The following is a 19,675-nucleotide window of genomic DNA, read 5'->3' as shown; positions in this document are numbered from 1 at the left end:
ATGATGGAGGTTACTGTGCCTTGTTTCTGTACGCTTCACCAGATCTGTGCCTCGATACAATCCTGTCTCGGAGGTCTACAGATATTTACTTAGACTTCATGTCTTTGTGCTCTGACATGCACTGTTAACTGTGGGACCTCATATAGACTGGTGTGTGCCTTTCCAAATCATGTCCAATCAACTGAATTGACCACAGGTGGACTCCAATTAAGTGGTAGAAACATCTCAAGGATGATCAGTGGAAACAGGATGAACCTGAACTTGATTTTAAAGAGTCTCATAGCAAAGGCTGTTTTTTTTTAAATATTATTTATTTATTTATTTATTTTTATTTGTAATAAATTTGCAAAAATTTCAAACAAACTTTGTTTTCATCATCATTATGGGGGTTTTTCTTGTAGAATTTAGAGGAAAATAATGAATTGAATTAATCAAAGGCTGTAACATAACAAAATGTGGAAACCTTTTCTGGGTGCACTGTATACAGCACAGCTTTCAGTGTTGTTGCATGCATAAATACATTGTGTATTTAACAGATGTTGCCCATTTTCGAGGCAAGTATTTAAAAAAAATGGCGCTTGCTAAAAGTCTAGTGTGACCTCAACTTTAGTGACTTCACGCTCTGTGATTGTATACTTTTCTTTTTGCCATATTAGTGCATCCAAAAATCTCGGAAAAAGACTGGGGAAGCTTTTCAATTATTTCTCAAATACCCTATATGGCCAAAGTATTAGGATACCATGAATTGAAACGCTGACTGCATCCCAGGTCTCCTCAACAGTACCTGACCTCACTATAACTTGTTTCTGACTGACCATAAATCTCCACATGCACACTTCAAGATCTAGTGGAACATCTTCCCAGAAGGTTAATATAACAGGAATGGAGACTATATGTGGAATTGCATGTTCACAAGGCACATACAATCATCACGTACCAATATCATGGTCAGGTCTCCACAAATTGTGTTGGTATATTGTAAAAATCCGTCTCCATGATTGAATTATTCTGATCCCTTGATGCAGAATATTTCTCTGAGCAGAAGTGCTGCTCACACATTCCCCTGGTCTTGTGTACATACTGTGAGAATATTGTTATTATATAATCTATACATGCTCTAATATGAGCTCTAATCTATAGACATTATGACCTTAGATTTATTACTTCTTGTATTCTGTGCTATCAAGTGACCGAGCCATGGATTATGCCTGCGTTGGCATTGCTGAAACACACTTGTGCCCCCATACAAACCAATAAATCTTCCCCACTTTCATTCTCCCGCCCTTGTGCTTTGTGTTGGGCCAGATTATTATTTGGGACACTTTGCTACAGGTGTTACAGACATGATAAAGTTGGCTTCCACCTCAATTCCCCCCCTTGCTTGTGCAATAGAGCCCTCAGCCTTGTAGGCTCTGATGGATTCTGATCCTGTTGTGTTTGTGCCATTAAGAAAGGCATCGAGCTTTAATCACAGGCGACAGCTGAGTGTCTGCCCTGTGAGGATCTCTCTTCTCTGCCTCCGCTAAATCAGTCAAATACGTCGCCTGGCCTCTGGAGAGGAGAGGAGTTGACAGTACGCTGACGAGGGTTCTTGAAACTCGCTCTCGATCACTAGGTGCGGTATTAAACCCAACCAATTAACTCGCATCTTAGATTCACACGTCTTTATTGCGCTCATAAAAGACACCTGGGAGAATTTGTTTTTGTGGGTGCAAGCGAAAGCTCAAGCACAACAGCTGTCTTAAGAAGGAACTTTGTTGGTGAGAAATGGAGAGAGAGGAGATGACGGATATGTAGGCATGGGTCGCATTTGACATTTTAGTATAAGTTCTTTGTTGAATATGAAATAATAGAATAAAAAAACCACTAGGTGGGAATCAGCGTGAGGTGACTGTGTGGAAACGAGTGCTGCTCTTCACTTCTTGTGAGGACTTGCTCGGCTCATGACTTTTACACATAATAAGCATGTTCTGAATCTCTTGTATACTCCACTCGTGGAATTCAGCTTCTGTAGGACTTGATGAACTGTGGATCTGCATCCAGTCTTTTATTTCAGCTTTTGTCATAGCCTGGACCTCTTTTAGAATGGCTGCTCTTTGCCTCACAGGCACAAGGAGATCTGCAGGGACTAACTGCAGTGTCAGGCTTGTCTGAAGACTCTCTGTCTGTTTCTATCACTCAATCTCTCTTTTTCTCTCAAAGCTTTTCCTTCCATTGTCTTCCCTCCTCTGCCTCGCTCTCAATCAGTTATTTTTTTTCCTCCAACTTTACTATCAGTCTAATCCATCAAACGTGATGTGATTAGACGGTAGTTGCCTACGCATATACTCTCGGCTCTGGAAGCCATTTCTGCTTGTCCCTGTTCACCATTCAGCTCTCTCTCTCTCTCTCTCTCTCTCTCTCTCTCTCTCTCTCTCTCTCTCTCTCTCTCTCTCTCTCTCTCTCTTTATATATTTATTTTATATCCCGGCAATCTCATGTTTTCTCTCACTTGCGCTTTTTTTCTGGATAAAAAATATAAAAAATCCCAAATTCAGAGGTGTAGAAGGTTAAATCTAGTGAATAGCTCTTCACTGTCATTAGCTCTATTAGTCATGATGTTTTTTTTCCTCCCCCTGACGTCAATCATTTATTTTAAAGTGCCACTGCAGAAGTCACACAATATGTGTTAAAGCCTGCTTACCTCTATTACCTGCCATTATTTCTGTCTCGGGAGTGTTTGATGGAGAAACAAGCATCTCTGTTTTTCGGTTTGAATCGGATTCGTTTGAACAGCAGCTTTGAGTTTCGCCCAGCTGTGATATCGACTAAATGCCAAATTAATTGGAAAATTATTGTCAGTGGAATGAATCCTTATTCGTCTTTTGAGTTGCCTTTTTTAGACTGGTTTATGAGCGATCATAATTAATAAAGACTCACTTTAACACCCACGGTTGAAGCTCAAGTGCGTGATGATGAAAAGGAATGAGATCCGTGTTTGAGGAGGATCTAATGCTTTAGCTGGGGTTTGGAAATGAGTTTCAGCATATTAGAACACCTTTTGTACTCTACAAAGTTCCTTGGTAGAATGAAGTGTTGGGCTTTCTTAAAGTCGGTTTGATCCATAATTAACACTGTTATTCAGGAGAAATTGACTGTTGTAAGACTAACAATTTTCATAAAAATGGAATATATGAAGGCTGAATAAATGAACAAAACAACATTCAAATGTTGATTCCGTTTCCTACTTTTTTTTATATTATTATTATTTGTATAACCCTACTGGAACGTGAGGATATAAGGAAAAGACGACATATACTGTAGTGTGTTTGTAAGGTGTTGGACCATCACAGGCAACATGAAGGATTCATTCAAGTCAATTCATTTTTATTTGTAAATCTCTTTTTATGAAGGACATTGTTTTAAAGCAGCTTTACACAGATCAATCACTTATATGGTTGTACAAAAAGAATGTGTAAGTTTATTGCCTGTAAGTTTGTTCCTTATAATTGTTTATCCCCTGAAAAACGAGCCAGCTGTGGCATTTGTGGCATGAGCAAGAAACCTTGAGAGAAACCAGACTCAAAAGGAAACCCGTCCTCATATGGGTGTCAGCGAATGTCCATTAACCGTGATCTATTCTGTTTTGGGACATTGTTAAAAGCACTATACAAATAAAATTGTATTCAATTGAATGAACAGGTCCAATACATGTCAGTGATTCTAGTGGTCCTTTAGCTTCTGATCACAGATCACAGCCCCCCCTCTGCTCCACCACCAGGTCATTATTTTACCCAATTCTTCAAATTCTAATCCAAAAGCAGAATTCAGTATGTCTGTTTCATGCACTGAAACCTCAAAAGATACTGAAATACACCTCACGTGAAGATTGTAACCTATAAAAACATTAAGAGCATGTTAATCCGTTTACTGTTACATTGACCACATCGATGGTAGTGAAAATAACTAATGGTTCTGGCTCCGCCTCAGTCACACTGATTTTTCATTACCAACATATTAGTGTTTGCTGGCCATCATTTTGCTTCATACGTCGTAATTTATATGCAAAAATAGTGAAGATTTCAAATGGCTAAATAATAATAATAGTAATAATAATACAAAACAAGTGTAATATTTGTAATAATTATGTAATAATAATGTATAATATGTCCCTTACGAGGGAAATATCAAGGTCCGTGACGTGGGGCCGCCTTCCCGTGGGCTCACCACCTGCAGGAGGGACCGTAAGGGACGGTGCTGTGAGGATTGGGCAGCAGTCGAAGGCAGGGGCCTGCTTAGACTGCTGCCCCCGCGACCCGAATTACGGATAAGCGGGAGAAAATGAATGAATCAATGAATAATGTATAATATTTATTTCATTATTGTCTTTATCATAGTATTATTATTATTAGTATTAGTATCATTATTTTTTAGCTTATTTTTATTTTTTTACATTTTATTTTAAGAGGAATTTTTGCCCTTCAGTCGAAATTAAAATTTTGTGTGTATGACACACAATATAAATGTAGAATTTGATTTCGGCTGCTTGGTTATGTTTGGGGGTTTTGGGGGCTCGGAGTGTCTGGGCTGCTCTGACCCGAGTTTGACTGATATGGGAATTGTTGTGTCCTCTTAGCTAACCCCGGAGCGTGACTCCTGTCTCTGACAGAGTGGAAGCTCTCTGAGCAGCACAGCTACGTTAAGTGTAATCCGACACCGAGTATGAAATGTCAGCGCCGAGCTGAAGAGCTGATGTTTGCTATTAGCCAGCACTAGGGTTTTACTTCAGCTTTCTCTCTGTCTGTAACTGCAGTTACTCTCTGCTGTGTAGCATCCTCATTTACCACCTTTACCCTCTGCTACAGTCAGTCCTATTGCCTCCATTGCCCTAAACAGATCAGCAGGCAACACATGATTTATTGTGATCATTATTATAGAGCAAAACCTTGGATTGGTGTAGATTAATGAGCACATTTCAGCCCAGTGGAGCTGATCATTTGCTTTGGAAGCCTCAGGTTCACCCTGCTACATTTTTGTGACGTTCGGTAGTGCTGTAAACAATCCCGTTTTTTTCTTTTTGTATTTTTTATTTATATAGCTTTTTTTTTTTTTTTTTTTTTTTTTACAAGAACGGCATTTTGCATCTTGTGGATTACTCGCATTTAAAACATCACCATGGGGGACCTCAGTAGAGAACTGCTGTGTTACATTATGTTAATATCTGTTTGGGTGGGCTCTATTAATTATATGTCAAATTTACATATATTCCCCAGGCCTGTCTCCGAGTCTGTGTATCGGTAGAGAAATGAATAATTGAATTTAAAATGAGCTTTTTTAAACTGAAATGCAATGTTTTAATCTGCAGGGTCACTTTTAATGATTTCTGCTCAATTGTACTGTAATGTTTATTCCAGAACATATAAAAAAGGCAAAAAGACGAGGATCCTGTCACTGATGTTATGGGTAGAGCATCTGTTCAACCATAATGCAATTATTTTCTTAACTAATTTCCTTTCTTCGTTCTCATACGTTATTCCACTTTCTGTTTTTCACTTTTCAGAGTTCATTAACACGAAATTAAGTTTTTAAGCACAGTGGGCAAGGATGCCACTTGCTACGCTGAGCACGAATGAGCTGGTGAAAAAAAAAAACAAAGAAAAAAGACATGTATTCATGACATTCATTTTCCACTAAAGATTCTCTTTACTTCAATCCATGTTGCTTTATTCTACACTAAATAAACAAAAGTATTTGGGACACCTGAATGTTTCAGTCATTTGTGGTATTGCCTCAAACTGTTACTACATAGTTAAAGGCACACAGTCGAATAGGATGTCTATATAAATGAATGATCTCTTCACTTGAGCTAGGCGACCCAAACTTTGCATTTCGCATGGTTTGAAGAGAAAGATCTTGAATGTCCTGCTGTAGAGCTCTGATCTCAACCCTACTGAACACCTTTGATGAATTGGAACACTGACTTCACCCCAGAGCTCTTCACCTCACCTACATCAGTACCTGACTTTACTAACACCCTTGTGGCTGAATGATCACAAATTTCCTCAGGCACACTCCAAAATCTATTGGAACCTCTTTCACAGAAGAGTGGAGGTTATTATAACAGCAAATGGGGTAATACATGTGGAATAGTGTGTTCAAAAAGCACATACCATATTCTATTTCTAAGACAGGTGTCCCAATACTTTTGTCTATGTAGTGCTTGTTTTATCTTTATCCGGGTACTTAATTCTCCCTGGATTATGAGCAGGCGTGCGCTCGTTCTTTCCCTTGATGTTTTTTCAGTAGCCAGCTACCAAATGCCACATCGTCGTCCTTTCCAAATGACTCTCAGTCATTACCTACAATTTCAAGTTGAGTTTGTTTTAATTAGTGGCGATTAATCAAAACAGTGCATAAAAAGTCAGTGCACCGACAGAATGTGGCTGTATATTTCATTTTAATTATGCCTGTAATTTTTAATTATCCGCGTTGGTGCGTTATGTTCTTTTTAAATAATTCATCGTTTTAGAAAAGCGAGCTGTTGAATTCTCAATTTTGAAAGAGAACTTGTTTTACTTTCTATTGTTTTTCAGTCAAAAATAGAGAGAGAGAGAGAGAGAGAGAGAGAGAGAGAAAGAGAGAGAGAGAGATGGAATGAGAATGACTTCTTATAGCTGCTATTAACGATAAAGGAAGTCACTTGTTTATCAGACATCCAGACTCTTATAATGAAGTGTTGAGATTTTTTTTATTATAAAATAACTATTAAAAAATAATTGTCAGTAAAATACTGTGGTATAAGAACAATAAAAGAATATGCATTTATGGTTTATTCAGCATGAATTCAGTACATGTTTTAAGGGAGTTAAATAGTCCCTAGTTTGTTTTTGTTTTTTTCCTGAAATAACTAAACCTGAATATCTCTCTCTCTCTCTCTCTCTCTCTCTCTCTCTCTCTCTCTCTCTCTCTCTCTCTCTCGCTCGCTCGCTCTCTCTCTCTCTCTCTCTCTCTCTCATTATTCAGCTTCCATTACTGCTTTTTCTCTGATGCTGCATCACTTTCCCTCATTAAGAGTGGCCTAACGGGTTCAGAGTGTAGCAGTTGAGGCCTAAGAAAGAAACTGATGTCAGTACCAAGAAAAGTTCCCTGTGAATAGTCATTACAGTGGGAGTAATAATGAAATCTGCATGATCAGAGCATAAGAGAGAAGGAGGAACAGAGATCATATCAATTAGACATCAGTGGTCTGATGTCAATTAGACATCAGTGGACATCAGCTGCCTGGTCTCAGTGCAGTGTGAGACAGCATTGTGTTGCTTGATTGTGTAAGGTTGTGGGTTTTGTCGTTGTGTAAATCTGTACGTTTGTGTTGAAACACTGCCAATGATTTAATTCGCTGGCATGCTCCCGGACGTTTTTTTTTCGCCCACTGCTTTAATTTTCCAGGGGACACGCAACACTGGATCCTTAAAAGGTTATTGTTGCTCGAGTGCTCAATGTCGAGTTCGCGGAGCACATCTATATTGGCGTCTTAAAACCTGCTGTAGTCGTGTCGACTATAAATCGAGAAGGAGGCAGATTAACAGAGCACTTATGGCCTAGATATAAAGGGTCTGGGTAAATGAATCATGATGCGATTCACTATGCTTCTGGATTCTGTCAACACAATAGACACAATGCTTTCAGAATATAATGAATACCTGAGGAGTGATTGTAGTGGCTAGATTTCTTTTTTTCTTCTCTTTTTTTATTATTCATCGCAATTTACATGACAATGAGATTTTCATTGGGAGTGACGAGGATGGACAGGATTAGAAACGAGTTTATTAGCGGGACCAAGCATGTAGGACGTTTTGGAGACAAGGTGAGGGAGACTAGATGGTAAGATGGTTTGGACATGTGCAGAGGAGGGACATGGGGTATATCGGTAGGAGCATGCTGAGGGTGGAGCCACCAGGAAGGAGGAAAAGAGGAAGGCCAAGGAGGAGGTTTATGGATGTGGTGAGGGAAGACATGCAGGTAGTTGGTTTGAAAGAGGCAGATGTAGAGGACAGAGTAGTTTGGAGACGGATGATCCGCTGTGGTGACCGCTAACAGGAGAAACCAAAACTAGAAGGTCGCAAATAAAGTGACCATAGAATTCCATTATTTTTTCTTGATTTTAAATTGTATAATTATAATTCTTTTAGAAATATATTCTGTATTTATAAATATATGTGTCACCCATAGCACAAATCACTGGCAGAGGGTCGTGTATGTTTTACACCCCGTTTTTTTTTTTTTGTTTTTTTTGTTTTTTTTGTTTGAGTTTTATTTTTGACTCGCTCATATTACTCATAGTAGAGTCCAATACCTGCTCGCTGACCGAAACACTCATATGTGCAATTTTATGGTATAGACTTTAAAGATTTGGGGTTGATCAGTTCTCTTCAATGCCTTGAATCAGTAAACTTTTTTTTTTACTTTACCAATAATCAAGCACTTTTGATGTACACCAATATCAGGTTGGTGACTTGTTGACATACAACAACATACAGTATGTGAACACAAACCCACATTGAAAGGTTCCCTGGTGGTCTAGTGGCGCTCTCAACCCTGCGGCCCGGGTTCGATCCCCGGTCAGGGAACCAACCCCAGCCAGTAGGGTTGCACAAGCCTTAGTTTCGGTCCCAAGCCCGGATAAATGGGGAGGGTTGCGTTAGGAATGGCATCCAGCGTAAAAACATGTGCCAAATCAAACATGCGGATGGTTCGCTGTGGCGCCCCCTAATGGGAGAAGCCGAAAGAAAGTTATGTGTTCACCTCAAAGTAGCAAGGATTTTTTTACTGAAATGTAGAAAGTCACATAAAAAATGTTTCCCCAAAATGAAAATGCTCCTGAAGTATGGATTTACACTTGAAAATTAATTTAAGTACAATAAGTAAAGAAAGTGTATCATTAGTGTATTTAAGTACAGCTTTGAGTATCTTTAATGTATCTGTATGAAATACTTTACTATTCACCATTGGAAACAATCTATTATGTACAGTTACTGTATAAATTGACAAAGGTTTGACAAAATGAGGAGACTTCAAGAATGACTGATATGAGTGTCCTTAGCTGCCCTGGTAATGGAGAGAGAGAGAGAGAGAGAGAGAGAGAGAGAGAGAGAGAGAGAGAGAGAGAGTTTGTGAGTGTCCATGATTAGTGTTAGCACTAGCATAGCTGCATACCTGCACTGTACAGGTCCATTTTCATAGGCATACTGCAACACAGAGACAACTGCAGCGGAATGAAGGGAAGATTAATTGCCTCAGGTTTTGTTTGCGCGGCCCTGACTCTAAATCAATCCGCTGCTGGCCCAACAGTAGGAGGTGCATTGCGGAAATGGAGAGTTGCTGACTAAGTACAGCGTGGAGGTGATTTGGCACAGTCTAGAACACATGCTCTTGCTTACTGTATGAATCAGCTGAAGCTCCTGTTGTGCCGTCATTGTCTCGCTGCAGTACTGCACATGAGCACATCAGAACCACTGGTTTTATAATTTGGCTTCTCATAGGGAGTCTCGGTAAGGCACTGGCTCTGAGCCGATATAGCCTGAAGTGCTGAGAAGAGATCAGAAGGTGTTGATTTTCTGTAATTCACTGAAACTTGCATTGTGGAAATGTTACATGATGTACGACTAATAAGTAGATTATAGAATGTGAGAAATGTTCAAGAAGTGTATAAAGGTACCAAGTGTATAAAGCAGGGGTGGTCAGCTCGCAAGCCGCATGCGGCTCTTTGGCTGGTTTTATGCGGCTCTTACGTTCATATCGAAGTTTGTGTGTGTTTGATTTTTAATGTGCGTGTTCGCTTTGCTTAAGTTCAATACAGTATTTTTAAGACGTAAATGAGCTTGCCCCTACTGGGAAACTTTGCGGTATATCAGACCTTGGCATGAGGCCAATCATAAATTACAGGGATGCACCGAGAATTTTCGGAAATACCTAAATCACCGAAACAACACGGCAGAAACACAATTGTAATGACGCAATAAAAAAGCGCAGCACACGGTTATCTGGATAAGAGCAACATGTCTGCGGTGTGCGGAGAGCGATTTGCAAAACATGCAATGCTGAAATTTCAAGAGGGGGTGTATCTACAAAGAGTTTCTCCAAGTCGGGTTTAATTGATCACCTGAAATCCAAACATCCTGATTGCCATTCTAATTATGAGAAGAACGCGGCGCAGAAAAGTAAAGTCAATCCGAGCATGAGCACTCCGTCTGTAGAGGACGTTTTTGAAAAGGCAGGAAAGTTTTCCAGTGTTGGTGCTGAGGCAAAATGCATAACACAAAAAATTATGGATTTCATTGCCATTAGAATTGAATTTTTTATTTGGTGCATCTCTAAAATATTATCGTTGGTGTGGCCCTCTGACACAATTCAGGTTTCTCATGTGGCCCCTTGTAAAAATTAATTGCCCACCCCTGCGGTATATTCATCTCACGCACATGCGCATTTGAAGAAAATACGGTATTGAACTCAAGCGAAGTGAACACGCACATAAAAAAAAACCACACAAACAAAGTCTGTTTTCTACCCTAAAACACGTGAAACCAAAGCATCGATCTGTTCTGACTCACACTCATGTGAAATAATTGCTTCGAGTGGCAACAACGGAATATGAGGCAGATTTGAAGGGGATTGTTCAAGGCAAAGAATGCCAAAAGTCCCACTAAGTAACATGCATAGTAAAAGAAAAACGCTATTGTAAATTATTATATTTTTGTTTGTGGACTTGGTTAAACAGAGTTTGTGTGTGAGAGATGTTCATTGTTGAAAATGACTGTCCTGTGGTCTTAGAAGTCAATTTCTGTCATTATGTTGGTGTGTGACATTTACAATAAATCTGGCTGAGCAGAGGTGTGTGTGTGTGTGTGTGTGTGTGTGTGTGTGTGTGTGTGTGTGTGTGTGTGTGTGTGTAAGAGGAAGGTATGGGTGATGTTCATGTGTGCCCATGTGTATGATGTGGCTCTTTGCGGTAACACAGTCAAAAATGTGGCTCTCGGTTTTTGACTGGTTGGCCACCCCTGGGGCTAAAGGTAACCTGCGCTGAACGAAAACTGCGCTGAACGAAAACTGCGCTGAACGAAAAACCAGTTGTGCAGTTAATACAGTACTGCACTGTATTAACATTTTACTCAATTTTATAATTAATAATTATATTTTTATGAATAAATTTAATTATTATTAACATAAAACTCCATAAAAACCATTCCCTATAAGTGTTTTGGTCTATCGTGCTTTCCTCAAAAGACCGGGAAAATCAGGCAAACTAATAGATATGTGGCAAATGCAATTTCACGTTAAACCGGGGGTGCAAGATTCAAACCACCGTAAAGTGGGGGATTATATATATTTATAATACATATAAATATATACATACAGCTACTATATATATATATTTATAGCATCTGTTTAGAGCTGCTATAATGTAAGTATTAACAGGAACTAACCTGTTTTAAAAGAACAATGAAACACACAACAATGGTACATCACACAAAACTAAAGGATCCACCCAGGGGGTGGTGGGATGTGACCATTGAAAGACAGTAGATGTTTGTACTTTACTGAAGTATTTTCATCTGAGAGTCTTTTACTTTAACTTCACTGCATTTCAAAGTTAAATATCGTACTTTTGACTCAACTACATTTTGCATTTGTTTAGTGAATAAAAACTTAACTGGTCAAACATGCAGCAAGTCACTAGTCAGGGTAGAGTACATACAGTTCAGTGTCAGTTCACCAGCAAGCAGAAGATGTTGAGAGCAATAAATTATGAAAGAAACTCCTGACTCGAACTTACCATAACACTCGCGGTCTTATTTGCCCGATTGTAGTTAAAAAGGTGGTTTTGGTTGAGTACATGCTTTAAGTGAATTAAATAGTCCCTATTTTTTTTCCCCTGAAATAACTAAACTGGAATATCTCTTTCTTTCTCTCTCTTTCTCTCTCTCTCTCTCTCTCTCTCTCTCTCTCTCTCTCTCTCTCTCTCTCTCTCTCTCTCTCTCTCTCTCTCTCTCATTTATTAGATATAAATCAGTTTTTGACACTAATATCATTCTATTAATAGATCAATGTGCTAAGAGTAACATTGGAGTCTTTTCACATAAATTTTGTTAAAGTCAGTAAGTTGATTAAGTAAGAATCTTGTGGCAAAAATGATAATAGGTACATTTATAGCCATAATAAATCATAGTGCTTTGGATACATTTGAAGTACATTACTTTAACTCAGCTACATGGTTTGTTTACTTCATCCAACCCTGCATGTGACTCAATATAATAAACAGAGTTTATATTTATTGCTTTATCTGTTTTTATGAATGTTATATTCGTTGTTCTTTCACAAGCCTCTCTCTCTCTCTCTCTTTCTCTCTCTCTCTCTCTCTCTCTCTCTCTCTCTCTCACACGAAGCACTGCCACCTGAGACTCTATCCATAAATGTTAAATAAATGTCTCCTGCAAAAACAAAACAAAAACCCTAAATGTTATAAGTCTTTCATTGTTTAACATTTTATAATCTGTTCATTACCGTAATAGACTTTATAATATGAAGAATACACCATGCAAGTCTTTGTAATTAAGCTGTTACTGTGGACAGAGAAAATGGGGTATGCAATATATGCAGTGCATAGGGGGCTCCGTACATTGGGACGCCATTGCATGTAATGTATTTATTCTTGTATTTGCCCCTCATTTGGGGTGGGGGAGGCAATCATGATCTTGCATATTCCTCAGCAAATTTGACTGTAGAAACAATAAAATGTACAAATTGGTGCAAACCTCTTGTTCAGGTCACTGCAGTGTTGAGAAGCTGTGTTGAGAAGCCAACCGCACAGTGGTATTAGTTTACCCAGAAACACAGCACTTCCTTAATGATAGATTTTTATTGAAAGATTAAACCAGGAAGTTTTATTTCTTTACACATCAGATAAATATAAAATGCGCTTCGCAAAACCCAACTGAATCCTCATTCTGTGTCCCTGTGCTGGTTTTATTAAGTAACTTGTAAAATTATGAGCAGCATCTTTACTTCATTTTTATTGTTCATCATTTTACTGATGTACTGCGCCATCGCCTTGTGTTTAAACACATGCTGAGTGAAAGAGAGTAATTCAGACATCCATCTGCCAGAGATGCGAAGTTTGGCCAATTGAAAAAACACAATGCTGGCTGGTTCAACTGCTCGCTTGATTTCTCGGTCACATATTTGGGTTGTCAAAATAATCAAAAAGCACAATGCAAATGAACACAGAACTCGTGGAGCGCATGTTTTTTTACGACTTGGCAACGGGAGCGCGTAGGGCGTCGGCTCGGTTATTGAAACCGTGTCAGTATCAGTGCATGCTTATAATATTTATAGTGACATTACAGCACGGATTTACCATCCAACTTTCAGATGATTGAAAATAATTGCACTTTGCAGAACAGCCCAGTTTAGATTTCTTGTAGATCTTCTCTTTCTGTGTTTTATCTTTTTATTTGTATTTTTTTTAGAGGGTTGTGGAATGCTGCACATCAGACGCAAACAGAAATAGGACAAATTACGTCAGTTGTTTCCGCAGGCCAGACCAGGCCAGGATAAAGTCTGTCATACCATCTCAGACACGGTGATGGCGTCTCAGATGTGCTGAGAAGATAATAATAGCAGAGCCGGTGCTGGGTGTAAAAGTCCATACCCCTTTGGTGGAGATGCAGACGGCAAGCGGGTGACTAATTGCTCATCTGTACTTTGAAGCTAATTACCTTCTGAGAGATTTAAAAAAAAAAAAAACCCATTATTGTTGGTCATTTTGCAGCTGACCATAGTCAAATGCACCGCTTCAATCCAGCAGACATCCAGCAGCGCCCTGAGACTGCAGGCTTTTTAGCCGAAAGCACAGCTCTCTGGTTTTAGGATCTCTTCCGTCCAGTTGTGCAGCAGAAATGGTAGATGAATCTCTCTAGCCAGGTGAAGATGACTGGTTTAAAGCTCGTTTTCTAAACTCTGCATTCCATCTCATCTTCTGTATCATGGTGCATAACGCAGATTACATCCAAGTGGACTCTGGCCTAAATAGTGAAGTGTTGCTGTGTGTGGTGTTCTTTCAGAGCGTCTGAGCTCTCTTAAGGTTTTGTTCTGCCTGTTTAGTTTTTCCCTTTAGATTGACCATTGCATTTCCATTTCTATGTATGACATTTTTTATCAGATGCTCTTATCCATAGCAAATTACATTTGATCTCACAAATGCAACTGAGCAGTTATAGGGTTAAGAGCCTTAATCAGGGGCCCAGGCTACCTTTACACTAATCCGGATCAATTTTATGTAAAAACGCTTCGTGCCCACACTGTCAAGTTCAATCATTTTTCCCATAAAGTTGCACACAGAAACGTGTGAAAACGCTTACGTCCGTGTACTGCGCAAATGTTTCTTTTTTCATGATTTTTGTGGTTTCTAGTTGCTATAGCATAAGTGAGAACTGGGCACCTACCGGTTTTCTGAACATTGCACTAACTAACATTAACTGTATTTTGGATGCGAGGAACACACATCAATGGGGAAAAAACTCTTTAATTTTAGGGTTTACATTGAACCAAATGTTTGAATGTGCAGTATTTATTGTATTTTTTATACTTACAACCCACGTGCACGTGCCTTCTCATCTGCAAGCTGAGGTTCTTCAAGCGACAGAGGTACAAGCCCTTCTGTATATATATATATATCTGCCTTTCGAATGCATGGCTAAAACACTGTTCATGAAGGTTATAGATTCAAAGGTCTGCATGGTGATTATTATGGTTTAATGTGAATTACAGCCTGTATGTAAAAGTATCTAATGAAGGAATGTTGTGCCTCTTTATTTAAATAATTCATCATGGGCAAACAGCTGTGTGTTCAACAGGAGTGCTATAGAGATAGTTGTAAATAGTGGTGCGCTGGAATAATGTAATAGAATATTTTTAACGTTTTAAAGCATCCAGCAATGCTAAGTTTCGGACCTGATTCTTTGATTATAGCTGCATGGCTTTAAAGTGTGCCTCATGCACCTCTAGTGTCCTTAATGTTCAGTCCTTTGCCATGGAAACATAAGTGCTGGCTGTCGTGCTGGCCTGTAAAACACACACACACACACACACACACACACACACACACACATACACACACACACAGGCTTGGTGTGTGGGGTATGAATATAATGGAGGTTCCATGCAAATGTCAAACATAGCATGGAATAATCTGTGAATGATAAACTCGCCTGCATATTGCCTCCCTTGATTAAGCTTTTAAAGGAAACTATCATTTATTTGTTAAATGCACCGACTGCTCTGACACACAGCAGGTTTTTCCTCAAGCCAGTGCGCAGTTTCAGTAGAATTGAATGGATTCTTAGTCAAGGTTACAAAGAAAAATATTTCATCCTTTTAATAAAATATATAATTATTGCATTAAAGCAGAGAAGCGAGCAGCGCTGAAATGAGAGCGTACAAGAACTTATTTGATGTGATGACCCTTCTGTAGTCTCGTTTACTTTATACAGCTTTCTCTGAGCATTCTTTCTTTCGGCTTCTCCCATTAGAGGTCGCCACCGTGGATCATCCGTATACATCAGTCCTTCCCATTTATCTGGACTTGGGACCGGTACTAAGAGTGCACTGGCTTGTGCAACCCTAATGGCTGGGTTCGGTTCCCTGACCGGGAATCGAACCTGGGCCGCGGCTGTGAGAAGGAAACATCCTAACCACTAGACCACCAAGCTACCACTAGACCACCAAGCTACCACTAGACCACCAAGCTACCACTAGACCACCTAGCTTTCTCTATACATTGCCTGGTATTTATTCGAATCGTCTTCAAGAATCTGTTGAAGTTCCCTTGGAGACCAAGGCGGAATATAAACTTACCTAGAAATGTTTCCTAATTTAGTCATGTAGGAAACATCATATGAAGATTTGAGACAAAATTTGTCTTAAAAAAATATCTACTATAGAGCCCTGACCTCTACCCTACTGGAAACCTTTGGGGATTAATTGGAACGCTGACTGCACCCCAGACCAGGTGGATCATCTTCCCAGAAGAGTGGAGAGAAAATAAGAGCAAATGGGGACTTAATGTGGAATAGATGTCTAAAAAGCACATTTAAATCTTGTTCAGGGGGTCCACCAAACAATAATACTTGATGAATAACAGTTAATAATAGATAATGTATGTATTAAATTCTGAATAAACTTAGTTTGACCGTAATATTTTTAGTTGCTACTTATATATTGAGATAAACACAAATATTTAAACATATAATAACCAGAAAGTGTTGCATCAGGAAAATGTTATCATACTGTATAAAGCTATAGGCAGTCTGTTTAGCCAGTCTCACCATTATGTTATAGCTCATTCACCTCAAGCTTCTACATGTTCTGTATTGAGAGATGTTTTTCTTGGTTACCAGGGTAATTAAGAGCGCTTTTTTGAGATACCTTCACCTTCCTGTCAGCGCTAAACCCGTCTAATCATTTTCCTCTGATGGCTTTTAGAAACATGATGTTTCTGTCTGCTGAGGTGCTGCTCACTGGATGCTTTTTTCAGCACTCTGAAATCTTGCACCATACTGTATAAAAGCCAAACTGTTCTGGATGTAAACCACAGCAGTTAAAGAAATACTTTAACAAACCCATATGAAAATATATGATGTTTGTCTGAAGATGACCTGCATCTGCATGATTGTATGCATTGTGCTACTGCCACGTGATCAGCTGATTAGACTAGATTAGTTTAGTTTAATTAGATTAGTTTGACCTAACTTTGTGCGAGCATGGATCAAATGAACAGATCTGCCAACTGCTGTAACTGTAACTCACTAGCGGTGTTAGAAAATATCGATACACGTGAATATTATGATATTTTGTTTGCCTATACTGTATCGATTCTCCAAACAAAATAGCGATATTTAAAAAAAAATCTTGTACTAAATATAAGAAAAGTCGCGGTATATCGGTTTCCTCAGACTATCAAAATATATCGTATTACAACCCCTGTAACGTGATGTGTAACATAGCGGCAGATTCTTGACGATACACAGCTCTATAACTCACTGAATCAAAGTTTTGAGTCCAATGACACATCCATAATGCTGGAATTGTGATACTTATATCTACAGCACTTTAGTATTTCAAATCCCAATTAAGGAAGAGTTCTTGAATGTTCTCTATATTTTGGTATTGATTATTTAACCAGGAGCCTCTCTTTTGCTTCATGACCACCAGTTCCTGATTGTAAAGCAGGACCCCAGACTTTAGCCTTCGGGGGTTTTTTGTTTTTTTTTTCTGCCCTGCCCTACTTCTCCTTTGTTCAGCCTTTTCTGAGTGCTTGAATCCCCTGAGGAGGCAGTGGCTTCCAAATCGATTCAGGTCGAAGCCATTCCTCTGTCTGTTATCTCCAAATGACTGTCAAAAGCATCTCTAATTATTTGCTGTACTGCCGGGGTGAATTTAGTTCTCTGTCCTGACAGGACATAATTATTTCTGTTTGATTTTATTATTATTTAAAAATTTTTTGGCAAACCGTGTAGTAAAGAGACTGATTGCCACTGATGGCTGCAGATAGTCACAGTGGGACGTAGGTGCTGCTCTTTACCAATGGGACCAAAGACTTCGTGATTTTCTGCTAAAACATAATGCAGCAAAGCAGAAGCAGCGGAACGGAGTGTCTTGAGTCGTCTTTCTGCGCTGTTGTGAATCTGCACTGTAAAAGAAAATGTAAAACTGGTTATAAGGGGACTTTATTTGTCGTCTATATGAGAATGCAGACACTCCATCACTCAGCAGTCAGATGTCCCAGGGCTGCTTCTCTAGCTGATGAAATATTCAACACTTTCAGTTTGCTCGTGTTACCAATCAGCCGACACGCGCGCGCGCACACACACACACACACACACACACACACACACACACACACACTGTAACTGGTATTGGTATATAACTTTAGGAGGGAGAGGCGTGTGTGTGTGTGATTTGCTATCCTACAGTTTCTAGAAGAGGTTCTTACTCCATGAGAAATGTTTTTTTTTTGTAATACAGAGCCACTAACTGCACTTCTTCTCTTCACTGCTCATGCATATTTAAGAGCAAATGTGAAATTGACAAACGCTCTGTTGACTAACTCTTTCACTTAATTAGCTTTCATTAATTGCCTCAGTTTTTTTTTTTCCTTCTTAGTTTTTTTTTCTTTTTTTCAACAGAGCTCTGTAGGCACTGATGTTGGGAAAAGAAGTCAGAGGGATAATACACTATAGGGCACCCAGTGTAATATTTCTGCTTTTTAATGATCACTATTATTAGTGTTGTTTGCAGGCCTGGACTCTGGGTTTTTCTGGTGGTATCTGGAGTGTAGTGGAGCTGCTCGACCAGCATCGGGAGCTGATAAGCCACACCAGAATAAAACTCTGCCTTGGCCATTACAAGCTGCCATTAACATGGCTCATGCTTTTTACTAGGGCCTTGGATATTTCTTTGTTACTGTAAAGCTGAGGCTGAGATAAACGCTTGCAGAGGTCATTAGCTGTTCATTTGGATTGTAGAGGTTCTTTGGGGGAAATTGGTTTCTGAATCTAAATTTTTTTATTATTATTATTCTTTATAAATGTATAGTTTTGTCAGTGTCTTTATTGTCCATTAAACAATGTGCTGTACACTACAGTAGACAGTGAAATGAAATGTTTGTCCAGAACTACACAAAAAAACAGCAATGAACACAAGATAACAATAAACTAAGTCACTTACTGCACACAGGAAATCAAACAACATTTAGCGCAAAAACACAAAACATGGCAACACAATGTCACTATCCTCCAATCAGTTTTTTATCACCCAATCCAAGCTTTTTTTTTCTTCATTAATTTCATTTGTTGGTTGGTTGGTTGTAGGGCTGCAACTATCGATTATTTTGATAATCAATTAATCAGACATTTAATAAAAATTAAAGTAAGCCGTTTTGCTTATAATAACTATATAGAACCAAAAAGGCAAAAGCCACATATTGTTTTTAAATATTTTTAATGTAGCTATTTCAAAGCTTTTGAAAATTTGAGTATGCAAGGCACGAATTGTGTAAATCAAAATTTGTATAATTATTTTATGATAACTGCAGCAGATAGAAAGTTGACAACCAGGCTTTTTAATTTTGTTTAGTTGTAAAGATATAAATAATCTAGAACATAATTAATTCAATTTTGTATATAAAATAATATATGCACTAATTAAATATTCAAACATTGGAAACAAGCGTTTAAACGTAGTAATGGTGCAGTAAATCAGGTTTCAAAACAGATGTTACTGTTGTAGTAGACAAATGCTATAAAAACAGAATGGAACGGAGAAACGCGGCGAGCTAACAGGTTTAAAAAGAAAGGAAATATACCTAAGTGTACAAATGAATCAGGATTCGCTGAAAACCAAAACAGTGACTAAAAAAAAAGTGATCGTTTGCTGCTGCTGTTATTTGCTGCTTTTATATTTCGTGTTTGTTCGCACCGTTTTAATTGAATCCATCATGATGTCGCGAGCGAGCTAATTGCGCAACCTGAGTCCCGACAGAACAGATCCAGTGCGACTGTCCTGAAGTTACAAACAAACACTTTACACAATAGCACTTCATTAAACTACACCATTTTCACATGATGAGGATTGTACAGGTTTT

At 38.8% G+C, this 19,675-nt stretch overlaps 1 protein-coding gene and 1 long non-coding RNA gene across 12 annotated transcripts in view; both read left to right on the top strand.

The window, feature by feature from the left end:
* The window catches only part of grip1 (glutamate receptor interacting protein 1), a 284,092-nt gene that overhangs the window by 134,829 nt on the left and 129,588 nt on the right, over nucleotides 1–19,675 (top strand). The window lies entirely within an intron of this gene.
* Nucleotides 9,731–10,916, top strand: LOC310719000. Its single transcript, XR_014531330.1, has 2 exons — nucleotides 9,731–10,043; nucleotides 10,193–10,916. It is a non-coding gene; the product is annotated as an uncharacterized lncRNA (long non-coding RNA).

Source organism: Silurus aristotelis (genome assembly GCF_946808225.1).
Source record: "Silurus aristotelis genome assembly, chromosome: 24".
In the NCBI taxonomy this organism is placed as follows: Eukaryota; Metazoa; Chordata; class Actinopteri; order Siluriformes; family Siluridae; genus Silurus; species Silurus aristotelis.
The sequence above is the reverse complement of the archived record's forward strand: the minus strand, read 5'-3'. Positions and strand labels throughout refer to the sequence as shown.